Below are 15,698 nucleotides of genomic sequence, written 5' to 3'. Positions count from 1 at the left end.
GCCATAAACTGCATAAATGTTATGATACTCTACACGATTTTGTAATGTTTCATTCTGTGTCATTTACTGACAGGTCCCGATCTTTCCATCAGGTATCATGGGGCCAATATGAAATAAATATTCACCCCAGTGAATCTGGAAGTCAGAACTGTCACGAACCAACCCCAAACTATTAACTAACTGTAGCAGCATACACATCTGTCACTGACAGTCGTACTACTATTAACAATTACACACATATATGTTTCAATGTATTAGTGGCCTGTTACAGTTGTGTTTACAACTGGTGTGCACTGTAAACAGACTAGGTCTACCTTTGTGATTTCTGGCACTGAATAATCTTGCAAGACCTTGACAGAAGACAGACCTGCATTAATTCTGTATACACAAACACCTAACTTTTCACACAAAATAAGAACACAAACAAATCAAGATGAAATTCATGATACAATGCATTTGCAACCCAATTAGAATAATCTGGCACTTGATTCTTCTTGTGTTTTACAGCTCTCAATGAATTATTTTGAAAGTAATTGCCTAGGCAGCAAACCTTAGTAAGACCAAGTCTTGGCATACTTCCAACTAAGGTGTAAATCTGGACGGATTCATTGGCATGTCGGTCTGACAATGGCAAGGAAATTATACAACAGCTTTCCTTGACGTAATATCAGGCAGGCACCTGCCTCGGTAAAATCACATGCAGTTTTTTATGAAGTTGAATACAATGTTCAGTTCTGAACTTTGAGCAAATGTGTACATCAGAGCATCCACTCATCACACATGGGGATGTGCTGCAGCCAAACATACAAATTGCGTCCATCCCTCAAAATTAGTTAGTAAAGGATTCTGTGCAATCTCAGCTACAATGAGTTGTAGAAAGAGCTGTTCAATAGTACCAAATTAATTATACTGAAGCATTCCGCACCAATTCACGACCATACTGTTGCACGAGCAGGACTGAAGATGATAATGCATTCATTAATGTTAACACTAATCACATATTCATATCTTGTAAACTGCCTCGTTCCACATAATTTCAATTAATAAAATCATTTGAACAATTTACGTAACATGTAACTAACTACTGTCAAATTTCGACCTAATATAGATTTCAGTCTACACTAAAGATCTGAATGTCACTACAACTTAGACTTCATATTCACATTCGTCAGTTTTTTCAACTCTCGACCGAACTGTCTGCTTTTCATCTGACCTACACTTCTACAGGTCAGTCTGTCTCCAGAACCTATGCTCCAAAAATTAATACTGATACAAAGGCAATACTGCACATGTTCTTTTCTTCTTCCTGTTCACAAACATATAACACAAAGCGCTACCTCATCATCACATCACGGGACACAGCCAGGTGTTATGTTCAGCACACATACATTTCTGAAAGTACACAACTAACTACAAAACATGAGCGCTGTACGATCTAAACGGGAGTGCAAACATTATAGCAGTGGGAGAGATCTGACAATCACTTGGCGAGACACAGCACGGACAACAGGCCTCTTTACACAGGTATCGAAACTTACAACTGACTTCAGAGGTACTTAAAAAATTTAAAACAAAGCCGTTATGACGTGGCATAAAAAGAGTTTCTTATCACTAAAATGTATTTAAAGATCTCGTATCAGGGGAATAACCTATCTGCTCATTTCTACTTCTGTGGACACATTTTTAGCTCTCACAAAGGCTTTCTATCTGGTGAACTGCGCACTTCTGTCGTAGAAACTGAGGGTGTGTAATATCAAACACCCATCTCAGGAACTCCTGTCTACATACCTAAAAGGACATAAATACTGTACAAATATAAATTATTTTTTTAAAAACTGAGCATTTAGTCTACGGGTGAAACAGCAATGCAGGATGCTTGCACCAGGGGTGTGTAGATGATGCTGCACAAACTCCAACATCACACACAATGTGACTCGTGCTGACTAGTCAGTCTGCTGCTTTATGGTGAGAGAGAATGAGGAGGATGTAACACACGACAAAAGAAGTGACTAGTAAATAGTTTAGTAACAAGGGCCTAAAAGGCAATAGTACAAAAGCACAGTTACTGCAGTTTAAAGAAAGCAATTCATGCTACAGATCTGTAGGAAATATTCGTGGAATTCACGTACAAATAATGAACACTGTAAACATATTATTTTGTTCTTGGATGGTAATCTTCAGAGGGAAAACTGTGCAACATTGTACAACACAAAATTAGCAGCAGATTGTACCTACACATGTATTAAAACTTTGTACACAAATATTTTATATGTACCATACCTTTGTGAACAATATGATGTTTGCAAAAGTCACCATATGGTTACAACATACAAAAATAAATTTAAATGAATAACTACTAAATCACTGACTTAAGATGTATTGATTTTTGTTGTTGTTGTGATGACTGACTGCACACATGACAAACTGCAACATACTGTGTAACCATCCAAAATAAAATCTTGTATTTGTCTAAGAACACTAAAGAAATAATACAGGAGTCACAGTAATGGTTCAAGTTTTTAACATAATGTCAAAATCTGATCAAGAATAGAAATGGTGAAAAATCAAAATGGTTATTCACAAATACATACTCAAACAGTATTACGTTATCATATCAGATACAAGTGTAAACAAACAGGCAACATTTGCACCAAAACCGTTTCTGATACAGGATCAAACTATATGTTGCCAAATTACATTGCACAGCTGGAAATACCGGTAAAAGTGTTGCCTCGAAGTGGCAGAGGCGTCCGCCATACACCGCAGGCTGGAAATCTTCAAACATCAACCTCAGATTTGCATACGTGAAGTTTACCTACAAACGTAAGGAAATTTATGTTTTTTTACTAACGATCACCAACCGCCATATTTTGACAGCGTTTAGCTTTGCTAACCTGGAATATATGCTTGTCTTTCTTCTGACAGTTGACCTTAAGACGTGTTGGCGATTTCCAACTCAAATTTTCATGTTCAGAGTGTCAGCGAAGCATATATACACAACTAAGAAACGGCTGCAAGGGCGCCGTTAATTGGTGGTGTGCAACTGTGAACATGAAGTCGTAAAATCCATTACAGCCCATACTGACATAAGCAACATTAAACAAAAGCCATATTTCGATGTCAACGTGAAATGTAAATAAAACAGCATCAACAAGTATTTCGTCACCTGTCAACGCACAATTGTCTTGGCTCGTGTCCGGCAACAACAGACGGATCAGATCGATAACAAGTCCAAAAGCGCATACTGCAGAACCATCTACCGGTTATTCTGCCAAACAGTTCAATAACAACGCGGGAAATAATTTTAAAATCTAGTTTCATCTACATCGAACCACTGTGCAGTACATGCAGAAGATACCAAGTCACGCATTATTGTTCATGTGTGGGTTGGCAAAAAACCATACATTTTGTTTATAAGATGCATTTTAACCTTCAGCTGCTTGTTTGCCCCATTAATCAACTACCGGTTTCTGATATTAGCCGTTATCCATGAGAGAGAGTACAGCAGACTAGTTTCTTCTGTGATTGTACATGGTGGCGGCCAGTCAAGGAATATTTTAAAGAATTGGTTTAAAAAATTCATTTCGAAGGCCCAGTCAAATCTTTACAAGTTGACTCCTAGCGCAACTTAACGCTGTGCCTACGTGACACTAGTCGCTTGCCTTTCGAAACCGAGGCAGCTCTGTCCAGTTAAAGCTGCTGATGAGAGACGCCTCTCTGAAACTGCTAGCGAATTCACGCCATTGGTTTTAGCCAATAGCGTTCTTGGGATACAGGTCACGTTCGTGGATGCTGGAGTGTTCTGCGGTGCGGAACGCGGTTGCCTCTCTCTCTTGTGATCCAGACCTCGAGCAGAACAGACGTCTCTTTGGAAGTCAGAGCCTCTGGCTCTGCTTTTCATAACCGGCCACCAACGTATGTTAACTTGAACCGCTTCCCCTTCCGTTACCTGTTTCAATTAACTGTTCGACCTCCTAGACTGGCCCAAACGTGGCAACTTCCGACGCTAGGCGCGCCCCTTGTACGCTGTACCTCGAAGTACATCCTCTTCGTTGTACTTAATTTCCTGTTCTGTCATCCAACGGCAGCCCTGGATGCCCACTGCAGATCCTGGCACGCTGCCGCCACGAGGCGCACGTAACCGCCTAGTCCCCCCTTCCCTGCCCGTATACATCAATGTTGGTGTCAGAAGTATATTTAACACGATGTCTGTCCGTCTGGCAGGCATAAGATATGACTGTCAGTATTCTGTGACAAATTGTTTGCACAATTTCACTGGTTAATTTCAATATTGTTCAGCTTCAAACGAATCTATTGTACCCTACATGCTAGATGACGATGAGTAATCGAAACTGGTAGATGAGTAATGGGACAAATAAACAGCTGATGGTTAAAATGCATTTTATATAATATCTTACAGCTATTGAGTCTCACCTTGTGTAAACATTACAATATTTTTTGGATGCTATATTTGTTGACAAAATAGTTCGGTTGGCTTCAGGACTGCACTGTAACTGCTACCCTGAAAGAAACGGTACAACAATTCTATAAAAAAACATTTAAAATTCATTTATGTGCTTTCATTTTTCTGATGACTGCCAGTATGGATGCACGGTGGACTTGCAAGTAGTTGACGAGGGTTTCCCGGTGTTATCCATCAACGGGGTGTTGGGGGGGGGGGGGGGGGGGGGGGAAGCCTATTGCGACATATTCATGCACAAGACTTTCACCCACGACTTACTTATTATTTATTAATCTAAGACAATGAAAGATCGAAGTAGATGAATGTAAAGTTTATGGCACTATAAATCGGTAGACAAAATCTCATTTTTGTAACGTTTGCACATTGCATTTATTAAGCAGATCCTAGCAGAAACTATGCCGAAAGAATGGTCAATATGATGTTCACTAAAAATCATTGTCATCTTTGCTTGATTCAAGATCATCGTCATTTCTTGAGAGTGTGGTATTTATGATAACTTCAACAGTAGTCATTTCAATTATTCTATAATTATAGTCTTGCTTCAGCTGCTGCAATTTTCCACAGTAACCTCGCCAGTCCTGTGCAGTAACTGAAAAGAAGGCACCCTTAACAAGATTCTGCAGTGTTTCCTTCTACATGTAACCAGTTACATTTTTCTCCTGAAACCGCGTTTTATTTTGGCCCATTAAAATTCTGTAGGATTCAAATCGTAGTTACAGGCCAGCAAACAGCCTCTGCTCTCAGCGATTTTATCCATGACCTAGGCTGGTTTGTTGCATTTTATTTGAGCTAACAGTCCAGCCTTTCTCAGTCGTTGAAGTTTATTTTTCTGTCTCGAAACCACTCTAACATTGTGATCCTGAGACCTTATTTATTAGGCGCTCTGTCAACTTTGCTGGGTATGCCGCATTACCCGTCACCATTACAGAATTGGGTGGAATATTAGGAACTACCGTAACTGCAAACCATTTTTCGGAATCAGTGGAGTTCATTTGTCCACGATAAATTACCTACAGTTGAGTTCGCCCAAAACCGGAGGTGTGGTTACTTGCCGACCCTACGCTACCAATGATCTATCGATATTTTTTAAATTGTACCAATATAGTTCGGGGAAATTTTTCTTCATCGATATATTGATATCGAAATTGCAGTATCAAATGCCGATATTATTATTTTATATTATTTTTTTCCACAATTTCCGGTAAATATTTGAAGTTGTTAGTTGAAATACTAGTAGAACTTAACTTCACATTCATGCTTTCACCCCGACCAGTCTTTCTCTGTCACTGTGAGAAACAAATACAGATGGCACAAAGAAGAAGTCCGATAGGGGACCGTGAGAATGGAATAACAAGATATCCGACGTGTGAAGAAATAGTACACCAGTTCCGTTAAAAAACAATTTTTAACGCAACTAATATATCATTTATTCTTATTGACATTCTTCAAAAACAACTGTTGAAACTAATTTTAAAAAATCTAAATTACAAGTTTGGTCTTTGCGATGAGCAGGACGTGTGAGACGAAATATTGACATTGCTGCCAACAGAAACTGCAACGTCTAGTTTCACCACGTAAATTTGACACTATAACTTCTGGGTCGCTGGCCTTTGCAAAATGAAAAAAAGAATAGGGAAGACGGCATGATGTGTTCCAGATAAGTCAGATATGTTTCACCTTATATTGTGCCACTGACCTGTAGTTAACACTGTTAGCAAAGTGGTTGTCGCCAAGCATGAACATGCACCGTTTTCCTTTCAGTTATTGCTCTAAGGGGAATGCTGCCAACTTCATAATGTACAGAATATCTAATAATACATCAAATCTTAATTATACAGCTCTAAAACTGGCAGTATATTTACAATGTGCAGCCAGTACTTTTTGGCTGGTATGTCGATATATTTCCTGTCGACATATCGATAATTTCTTCGATACATCCATGTCCTACAATTATACCCTTAAAAATATCGATATATTGGATTCCTGTTCCTTACATTGGCATTACATCCCAGGTAGGGGCTTGGACTCCTCGATAATTTTCTACCATTCCTCCTTGGACTACACTGTAGACCTCTAGTTATGGCAACCAACTCGGACAGTGTCTTCTTCAACTTCATCACTCCATCTCAGCCTTGGTCGTCCTCTTGTTCTTCTTCCTCCAGGTTCACTGCAGCAGGTTTTCCTTGCAGGATCTGTCTCAGTGTGTCGTATTACGTGTCCAGCCCATCTCAATCTCCACAAATTTATGAACTCGACCACACCGTCCTCCTTACAGCAGACATAAAGCTCATCATTCCTTTGCATTCTCCAACTCCCATTTTCATACACAGAGTCAAAGACTCTCCTCAATGTACTCCTTTGTATGATGTCAGTCTACCTTCACCCTGCTCTGTAGTCGTCCACGTTTCTGAACCATATGTCAGTGCTAGGTGTATCAGCATTTTGTAGAATCGGCACTTTGTCTCTCGTGATAGAAGCTTGGATTTAAAATGTCAGAGAATTCCAAAATATCATGGATTTGTATGCGAGCCTTAATTTCTGTCAAAGTGCTGTCATTTGCTTCTATCTTCGCTCCCAGATAACTGAAACATCTCACTCACTCACAAGTCATACCATCGAAGGTTACTGTGGGCTGTGAAAGTTGATTTGTACCATTATACATCCTTCATTAATTTTCAGGCCCATCTTCTCTGCCCTCAGTCTTACAGCTGAGTAGGGACTTTCTAAGTCTCTAAATGTTCTACTCATTTGGTCCAAATCATCTGCTTATCCCAGTAATTGTACAGAGTTATACCTCTTGCCTGTATACCCAATACGTGCACCACTTTTGCAAGTGCCAGATTGAAGAGCAGTCACAGAAGGCCATCAGTTTGCCTTAGCCGAGTTGATGCGGGAAACTGGGGTGATGGCCTTTGGTGAACTCACACAGTATACTGTGCGTGCCTTAGGGTAACGACTATCAAACACATCAACTTCTTAGGCACCCGAAATTCTCGCATTGCCTCATAAAGTTTATGCCCTGTTTATTGTGTCTTATGAAGATTTGAAATCAATGAAAAGATGGTGCACACCAACATTAAATTCGTCGGTCTTTTCTAGTATTTGTGGAGAGTAAAAATCTGGTTCACAGTTGACTTTCCTGTTCTGAATTCACATTAATATTGTCCAATAATGTTTTCTGCTATTAGTGGGCGTCTACCAAACAAGATATTTGACAATACTTTATATGTATAATTTTGGAGTATTACGCCTCTGTAGTTGCTGCATTTAGCTTTCTTGTCTATCAAACACACTATCCCTACATTCCATTCTTCTGACCACTCTTTGTTTTGCCAGATAACGCACAAAATCTCGTATACCCTGCGATTTAACTCAGCTCCTCTGGCTTTCAATAATTCTAGTGCTATATTATCAGTCTCTGGTGCCTTAGCGTTCTTCAGTCAGGCTTTTTTTTGTCTTTTCTGCTTGAGAGAGAGAGGGTGGGGAGGGGGGGGGGGGAGTGTGGCCTCACCATCTTCTTCTGGTTGCTCTGGAGCATCATGCAATTCACCTGGTGTTCCAATATCTCTTGGGCATCAGTCAATAATTCTCTGTTTTTACTTTTACATTTATGAACATGCAGCTTAAATGTTCTTCTTTTACTGTCAATTGTCTGACAGAATTTTCTGACAACATTTTTTTCAGCCGTCTCCAATTCTTCAGTCTGCTTTGTTTTCCATTTCCTCTTCTTCTTCTTCTTCTGATCCAGTTTCTTCTCTTCCTTCCTTTTATCTTGATAATTTCTTTCCGCTAAACGTCTATACGATTTATCTAGCATTTTCCTATAAACCGAGTTCATCTCTTTACTTATTCTTTTACAGTCTCAATCGAACCAGGAATTTCTTGGTTGTTTTCCTTCTTTCCTTAGCCCTTCTTCTGCTCCCTTAATGACTGCATCCCATTCCTGACCCAGAGTACCACTTACATTAGGAGTGTATACCACAAGTTTCCCGGTAACCTTCTCAGAGTACGTTTTTGCTGACTTTTCAGTTTTTCCTTTTATACCATATACTTTCTTTGAGACGTTCCTCTGACTGTCTGTGCATTAGATATTCGAGCTCTTAGTTTTGCAATTACAAGATGATGGCCTGAATCCGCATTAACTCCTCCATAGGCATGTACATCTAGTTTGAGAAATACTTGCCATCAATAATTACATGATCGTTTTGGTTGAGGGTATGCTGATCAGGGCTGCATCATGTTGTTTTATCGATCATTTTGTGTTGGTACTTAGTAATACCTGCAGCCACGCTATGTGGTAGTGCAAACCGAACAACTCTGTGTCCATTACCTTTTGTGTATCCATGGAAGTTATGCTTTCCTATTGCTGGACAGTAATAATCTTCTTTCACAATGTGTGCGTTGACGTCTCCAATAATAATTTTAACATCAAGAACAGGGCATCTGCTGTAGGTACTCTCGAAGTTCTCACGACACGAGTCTTTGTTCTGGCCATCTCCTCCTTGTGGCGGTGCACGAACATTGCTCAATGAATAGTTTGCGTATTGGGTCTTCAATCCCATCAGTGATATTCTAGATGTTATTCCACTAAATTCACCCATTTTATGTCTAAATTTTTGTCTTACCGGGAAGTCTGTAGCAAATTCACAATCGCTCTCTGGATCAAGGTAGAAAAATATCCAGCTTCCCATATTGAGCACTCTGTGTCCATTCTGTCACATTTCCTGTAGGGCAGCTATGCGTGTCTCGTGTCTCGGTTTTATCGAGCTGTTCTAGCAGTGTCCTCAGCCCCCCCCCCCCCCCCCCCCCCCCCTGTATAATGATCTTACATTCCAGGTTCCAATAAACATACCGTTTTCCGTTTTCCATTTGCCTTTGCCTTCCCATTTAACAGTGCTGTGTCGTTGTCCATGCATCAGTCTGGCTTCTTTACTTTGAGATTACTGAACAGGTTTTTTTTACAGAAAGGGGATGTTGGCCGCTTGCCCAACTCCCTACTCGGAGGACAAGGACTCTTGTCGGGTTTCCTGCTTCAGAGAAATCGCCTTCTCGCCCCCGTGTTGTGGGGCACACTTTGTCTGGCCCCTCTGTCGAGACAGAACGTCTCCCCAGGTGACCCTGCCAGTAGCTACGCTACCGTCGGCGAAGCTCTCGACTCTGACGGAATACGCGAGCTGTGCCGGTGTCCTCTGGGATGGATATCAGATTTCTGATATTTGTTGACAGTTGTACCTCCTGGGTCGCATTTAGTGTGGGGGCGCTACAGTGGAACACGTGGTCCCAGCTGCCAATAGCGGCGCCCCCGATAGAGCACGTAAGTGCCTGCCTGTAGCTCATCCAGCCCCCACGCGGATCCTCGAAGACCTCCTTCCTTTCCCCCATCTGCTCCTATTCCTCGAACATCTCCGCACAGTCTACACCTCCCACCGCCTTGACCCCCTCACCCCCCGGCTGCTCCTCTCCTCTCCCATCCCCACCCCCTGCCACGTCTTCACTGTTGTGTCCCCCCTATCCTCCATCTCTACACCCTTCATCTCCTATCCCAAGGTGGCTTCCATCAACTCCCCCTCGGATGATGCCCTCTCCCCCTCCATTTATCCCTCCTATCAATTCCGATTCTCTCCACCCTCCCTTCCTCCGTCCTTTTCCTAGGCTCCCTCTCTCCCTCTTCCGTCCTCTTTTTTCCCCACCTACCCTCTCTCCGCCCCCTTCTCTCCCCCGAGTCCTTTTGCATTACCCTCCTCTGTCTTTTCCCATTCCCCCTCGCGTCTGCCCTGCCCCTCCCCCCCCCCCCCTCGTGGGTCCTCTCCCTTCTTTGGTTCCCCCCTTTTCGTTTTTCCTCTCCTCCCTCCCTGTTTTCCCCCTCATCTGTCCATCCCCCCCCCCCCCCCATCTGCACTAGGCTATGGTATGGCCTCTTTGTGCCGACATTTTAGTCCTGTGTTTACATTGAGTGTTCAGTGTTGTTTGTCTTTTCTGAAGAGTTGCGAACGGCCATCATACTGTTGCTGGGTGTGGTTTTATATCTCTTGCGAACAGAAACCAGACTGTCGCCATGTTTTTTAATTGTCTGTCTACTATGTTACCTGTCTGCATCCTGTGTACTTTGATTCGCTTTGCCAATCCTTTGCTTTATGTTTTAACTTTCCCCAAGAGCAGCGTAGTAAGCTGCTGGGGAAAAACAAAGCTCAGCCAGCCAGTCTAACGACGCGTACGTCGGTTGACACCTCGACTCCCGTTAGACAGTTTGCTTTCTCGTTCTGTGAACGTACGAGTGTGCGCGGCTGTTCGGTTTTCTTGTCCCTCTGTCGTCTCGGTCTCGTCGTTGTTCGTTCCGTCCATCTGTCGCGTCCGTCCTCTCCCGTTGTGTTGCTCGCGGGCCTCTTCGCGGCTTCCGCCACGCTTTTCGTCATCGCTGCCCCGCGACCGTCCTGGTCGCAGTTACAACTGGCAAAAGCTTCCGCAAGCTGGGCACAAGCTGTCTGATGTAGTAGAATTTCCCCAGAGTGTTTCGAATGTCCTGCATATTGAAATCGTTTCTCTCGTGCATAACCTCACCGCGCCTCGTCTTAAGTGAAAGCACGTACATTCGTCAGATAGCTGGACAGAACTGAGAGTACGTACGTGCACTGCAGGTCGGTACTTCACGTGAGGAATGCTGGGAGCAGAGGAACGGGAGACTCCTGCACGTTTATTCCAACCCGGCGTGCGACACGTCAGAGCTACGGCGCGTGTACAGTAATCCCCTGCATGTACAACTGAGCTGGCTTCAGGAACAATAGAGCATGTGTTACTCAAAAATGATGTTATTGAAAACTGGAACACACCCTTCTAAGTAACTCTCAACTTATAAGCACTCATTACGAATTACTGGCGGATATGGGAAAATATTGAAAATGTTGAAATTATAATAATGTAGCAACAGTTACCTATTCTTTCGCCCAGACGAGGTTCGGAAAACCTCCTCGGCAGTGTACTTTCCTGCGTACGTAGCAGCTCTCAGTTGAGTCTGCGTGGAATAGGCCTTTCTTCTCCTGCGCTGAGTCACAGCACTCTAGTACGATCTCCACCATTTTTCGTTCACAGCTGCGAGTTGCCGGTTTTCAGGAGTCGACGGGGAACCAGAAAAACCTCGTGACGGACCAGGTTGGGCCTCTCGACGCACTTTATAAATTAAGACAAGCAAACGCAGCACAGCACGACACAGCACAACTACAACGAAACGCACAGCAGTAAACAGCCCTGCATGACTGTAGCTCGAAACACTCCCAGCTTCACCGAAACCTGCGGGTTGTTTCCTGTTGACGTAGGGTCGTCGACTCGTGCCAACGGGAAAGGTTTCAAAGTAAAAGTAAAGAAAAAAGTCCGAAAAGTATTAATTTCTAATTTTGTAACATGAAAAAACATTTTTGTCGTTTTTTATCCGACTTCAGACTTGAAATTAAATCATTCTCGAAATTCTTGGAACTCCTGGGACCGATACCTTGTCAGCATCAGTGCCGATGGCAGGCAGAAACCGTCGGGATTCTCAGTTCCCAATACGTATGGAGTGGCTACATATATACCGGGTGATAAAAAGTCAGTACAAATTTGAAATCTTAATAAACCACGGAGTAATGTAGATAGAGAGGTAAAAATTGACACACACGCTTGGAATAACATGGACTTTTATTAGAACCGAAAAATACAAAGTTAACAAAATGTCTGACAGAGGGCGCTGGAAAGCAAAACGTCAGCGACTGTGCATGACAATCGCGTATAAAAGCAGCTGTAATGAGAGAGATAATCAGATGCGGCAGCAGTCGCAGCATGTTGACGTTATCTGAAAAGGCATTTTTAGTGAAGCTGTATTATCAAAATGGGGAATGTGCTAGTTCAGCGTTACGATCCTATCCATAGGGAGGGAATTCGAACAGGTAAAGGTCCGTTGACAAATGCAGCTGTGGCGAGAATGATTTCCAAGTTCGAAGCCACGGGTTGTTCAGACGATAGACCCCGCAGTGGCTGACCGAGCACGAGGCGTAATGCTGCTGAGACAGTTCAGGAAGAAATGGAGACTGTGGCGGGTTCGTCTCTGCACGGGGAAGTCAGCGCTCGTGCAGTCGCACGTCACACCGGCATTCCGTATACTACTGTTTGGTTGGCACTGAGGCGTACCCTCTGATGCTATCCGCACAAAATCCGTCGGCATCGTGAACTGTTACCTGGCGATTTAGTGAATCGGAGGTCATTTGCGCTGTGGCCGTTTCAAAAGATGGCGGAAGATGACGATTGGTTGAGTAACATGTTGTGGACCAACGAAGCTCGAAGCTCTTTTCACGTTCCGAAGGTCTGTCAGCGCCCACAACTGCAGAATTTGGGCTACTGAAAATCCTAGAACTATCGTGGAAACGCCATTGCACGACGAGAAAGTCACAGTATGGGTTGGATTTACCACATCTACTGTTATCAGGCCTTTTTTCTTCGAGGAAATGCGTGATTCTGGTTTTGTAACTGCTACCGTGACAGGTGAGAGGTACGTCGATACGTTACAGAGTCGCATCATCCCCGGCCTGGCTGATAAACATCTGCTGGAACGTACGATGTTTATGCTGGATGGCGCTCCACCCCGTATTGCTAGACGCGTGAAGATCTTTTGCACGCGTCGTTTGGTGGTGATCGTGTGCTCAGCCGCCACTTTCGTCACGCCAGGCCTCCCAGGACCGCAGACCTCAGTCCGTGCCATTATTGGCTTTGGGGTTACGTCAAGTCGCAAGTGTTTCGTGATCGACCGACATCTCTAGGGATGCTGAAAGACAACATCCGACGCCAATGCCTCACCATAGCTCCGGACATGCTTTACAGTGCCATTCACAACATTATTCCTCGATTACAGCTGCTGTTGATGAATGATGGGGATATACTGAGCATTACCTGTAATGAACATCATCTTTACTTTGCTTTGCTATTCTGATCAGATGAAGCGCCATCCGTCGGACATTTTTTGAACTTTTGTATTGTTTTGGTTCTAATAAAACCCCATGTCATTCCAAGCATGTGTGTCAATTTCTACCACTCTATCTACATTATTCCATGATTTATTGAGTTTTAAAATTTATGCTGACTTTTTGATCACCCGGTATAATTAAGTTTTGTACGGAACCCTCAGTGTCCGAGGCCCACTCATGACCAGTTTTTGGCGTATTTTTTACCCTCTTTCGTGGCGAAATTTTGGTGGGACTTTGAAAAGACATGGGTCCAGCATCAGTTCATGGGTTGCGTTTTCTGAAGCGTCCCGCTTACTTTAAAAAAAGAAGGTATTGGTACTGACGGATTTCTCTTGTTATTTCTCAGTTCACTGCTTGCAAGACGTAAGCGCGATTAAGGTGCGCTCCCTTCCAACAGCCCGCAGTCGCGAGCTTCGTGGCTGTAGTGTGCGCCCTTGCAAACACTTGTGGCCCACAAATGTATCGCCGGGCAAGGGTCTCCTGTAATGTTGTTGTAAAAGCGGCTGGAACCACTCGTGTGGTCGCAATATTGGAGGACTATACTTTCGGCATACAACGTCAGCAGTACGCAATTTTTATGGACCGTGTGAAGGTATCTTTCACAATGCGGAAATATGGGAATCTTAAATAGTACCGTAAACTGAGGCTACATTGCTCCTATGGTGATCACTTTCTTCTCTGGAGGGGAAGTCATCAACTAAAATCAATACCTTTCATCTTTCAATCTTTAGATGGCATCACAGTCTCCCGTTCAGTACTTTCTGGATTTGCCATTTTGTGTTAAGTTGCTGAGTGGAAGCCATTGAGTTGCAGTATTTTTTTATCAAACTGGAAGTTCGTTTCGAAAGTTGTCTCTAGCAGAAAAAAATTTATTACTGAAAGGGAAGTATACAACCATTTGTTGTAGAATTTAACGCTGAATTGAAATTTAGTCAGTCTGATTATGCGGTTACGTTTGTTTTTCTCTTATTCAAAAACAAATAAGTGAAGTTACAACTTCAACAATTGTGGGGCTACTTTGCACCACTCATAAAATGGAGCAAAATAACCCCACTCATTTCTATGAGATGTTTTTTAGTTATATTTATGTATTATTTCTCATAGATATGGTTCGTGAATACAAAAGGAAACCAGGACCATGTCAATACATCGACTATTCAGCCCAACATTTAGAATAATGCCTGGAAAGTATGAGGAACGGCACACTTTCCAGCAGAAAAACTGCGGATCACTTCACAACCCCAGGATGTGCGATTTTTACCAAGCTTAAACGGAAAACACCAAAACACCCCCAGGTTGTTAATGAAGATGAAGAGAATGCGTTTATATCGTATATAGAAATAATGAGTGATCACGGCTTCCCCCTAAATTCTGCTGTTCTGCATTATGTAGTAAAATCTTATCTGGATAGAACGTAGTGTAATGTGAAAGCATTTTCCAACAATATACCAAGGAAAAATTAAACAAAAGGTTTCCTTCAATGACATACTCAACTGACTGAAAGATTTGCCGCCAACATCACGTACAGCAGGGCAGCAATTGATGAAACCGTGTTCTGTAAATACATTGAAAATCTGACCAGCAGCGGCAGATACAACATAATCACACATCTGGAATTTAGATGAGACGAATCTCACAGACAATCCTGGTAAAAGCAGAGTTATTTGTCGCCGAGGTGCAAAATACCTGGAAAGAATTTGTAACTTTTCTAAATTTAGTTGGTCCATTATGATGTGTGGCAGTGCAGCAAAGGAACTTTTGCCAACCTATGTTGACTTCCAGTCTAGGCAGCTGTGGAACACATGGCCAGAGAGAGGTCCAAAGGGATGAGGTGAAGTCATTATAATCATCTTGTGGTGTTGCAGTTCTTCTTATGTCCGTGCTTGCCTTGAAAATAGGACGAGGAATTGCGCCTCGTGCAAGACACCTTTTTGGTTCCGTTTTACCCATCACCTTTCAGCACCTTTTGTGCTATCTTCAGTGGCTTATTTTATTTTATTGCTGTAAAATTGGTTTTATATATTAACATTTAGATAAATGTTTGGTACAAAATCGTTAATGAATAACTGTTGTAAAATATTATACATCATTTGTTTACACATCACAGGTGAAATATGCATTAACGACATGAAGCACTGTATGTTGTTTGTTACATGATGTTTAAATTTCAAATTGTAGCTTAATCGGCAAAAGAGTGGATGTGTGCATTAGTTTACATACCTTACATG

General features: G+C 42.5%; 1 long non-coding RNA gene across 1 annotated transcript; it reads right to left on the bottom strand.

Moving 5' to 3' along the window:
* Positions 1–2,432: 2,432 nt before the first annotated feature.
* Positions 2,433–3,268, bottom strand: LOC126295489 (uncharacterized). Its single transcript, XR_007552497.1, has 3 exons — positions 3,167–3,268; positions 2,895–3,043; positions 2,433–2,815 (listed from the first exon to the last, which is right to left on the bottom strand). It is a non-coding gene; the product is annotated as an uncharacterized LOC126295489 (long non-coding RNA).
* Between the last annotated feature and the right edge of the window lie 12,430 nt (positions 3,269–15,698).

The sequence above is a fragment of the Schistocerca gregaria genome, chromosome 11 (assembly GCF_023897955.1).
Source record: "Schistocerca gregaria isolate iqSchGreg1 chromosome 11, iqSchGreg1.2, whole genome shotgun sequence".
In the NCBI taxonomy this organism is placed as follows: domain Eukaryota; kingdom Metazoa; phylum Arthropoda; class Insecta; order Orthoptera; family Acrididae; genus Schistocerca; species Schistocerca gregaria.
This window is presented reverse-complemented; position numbering and strand designations above follow the sequence as displayed.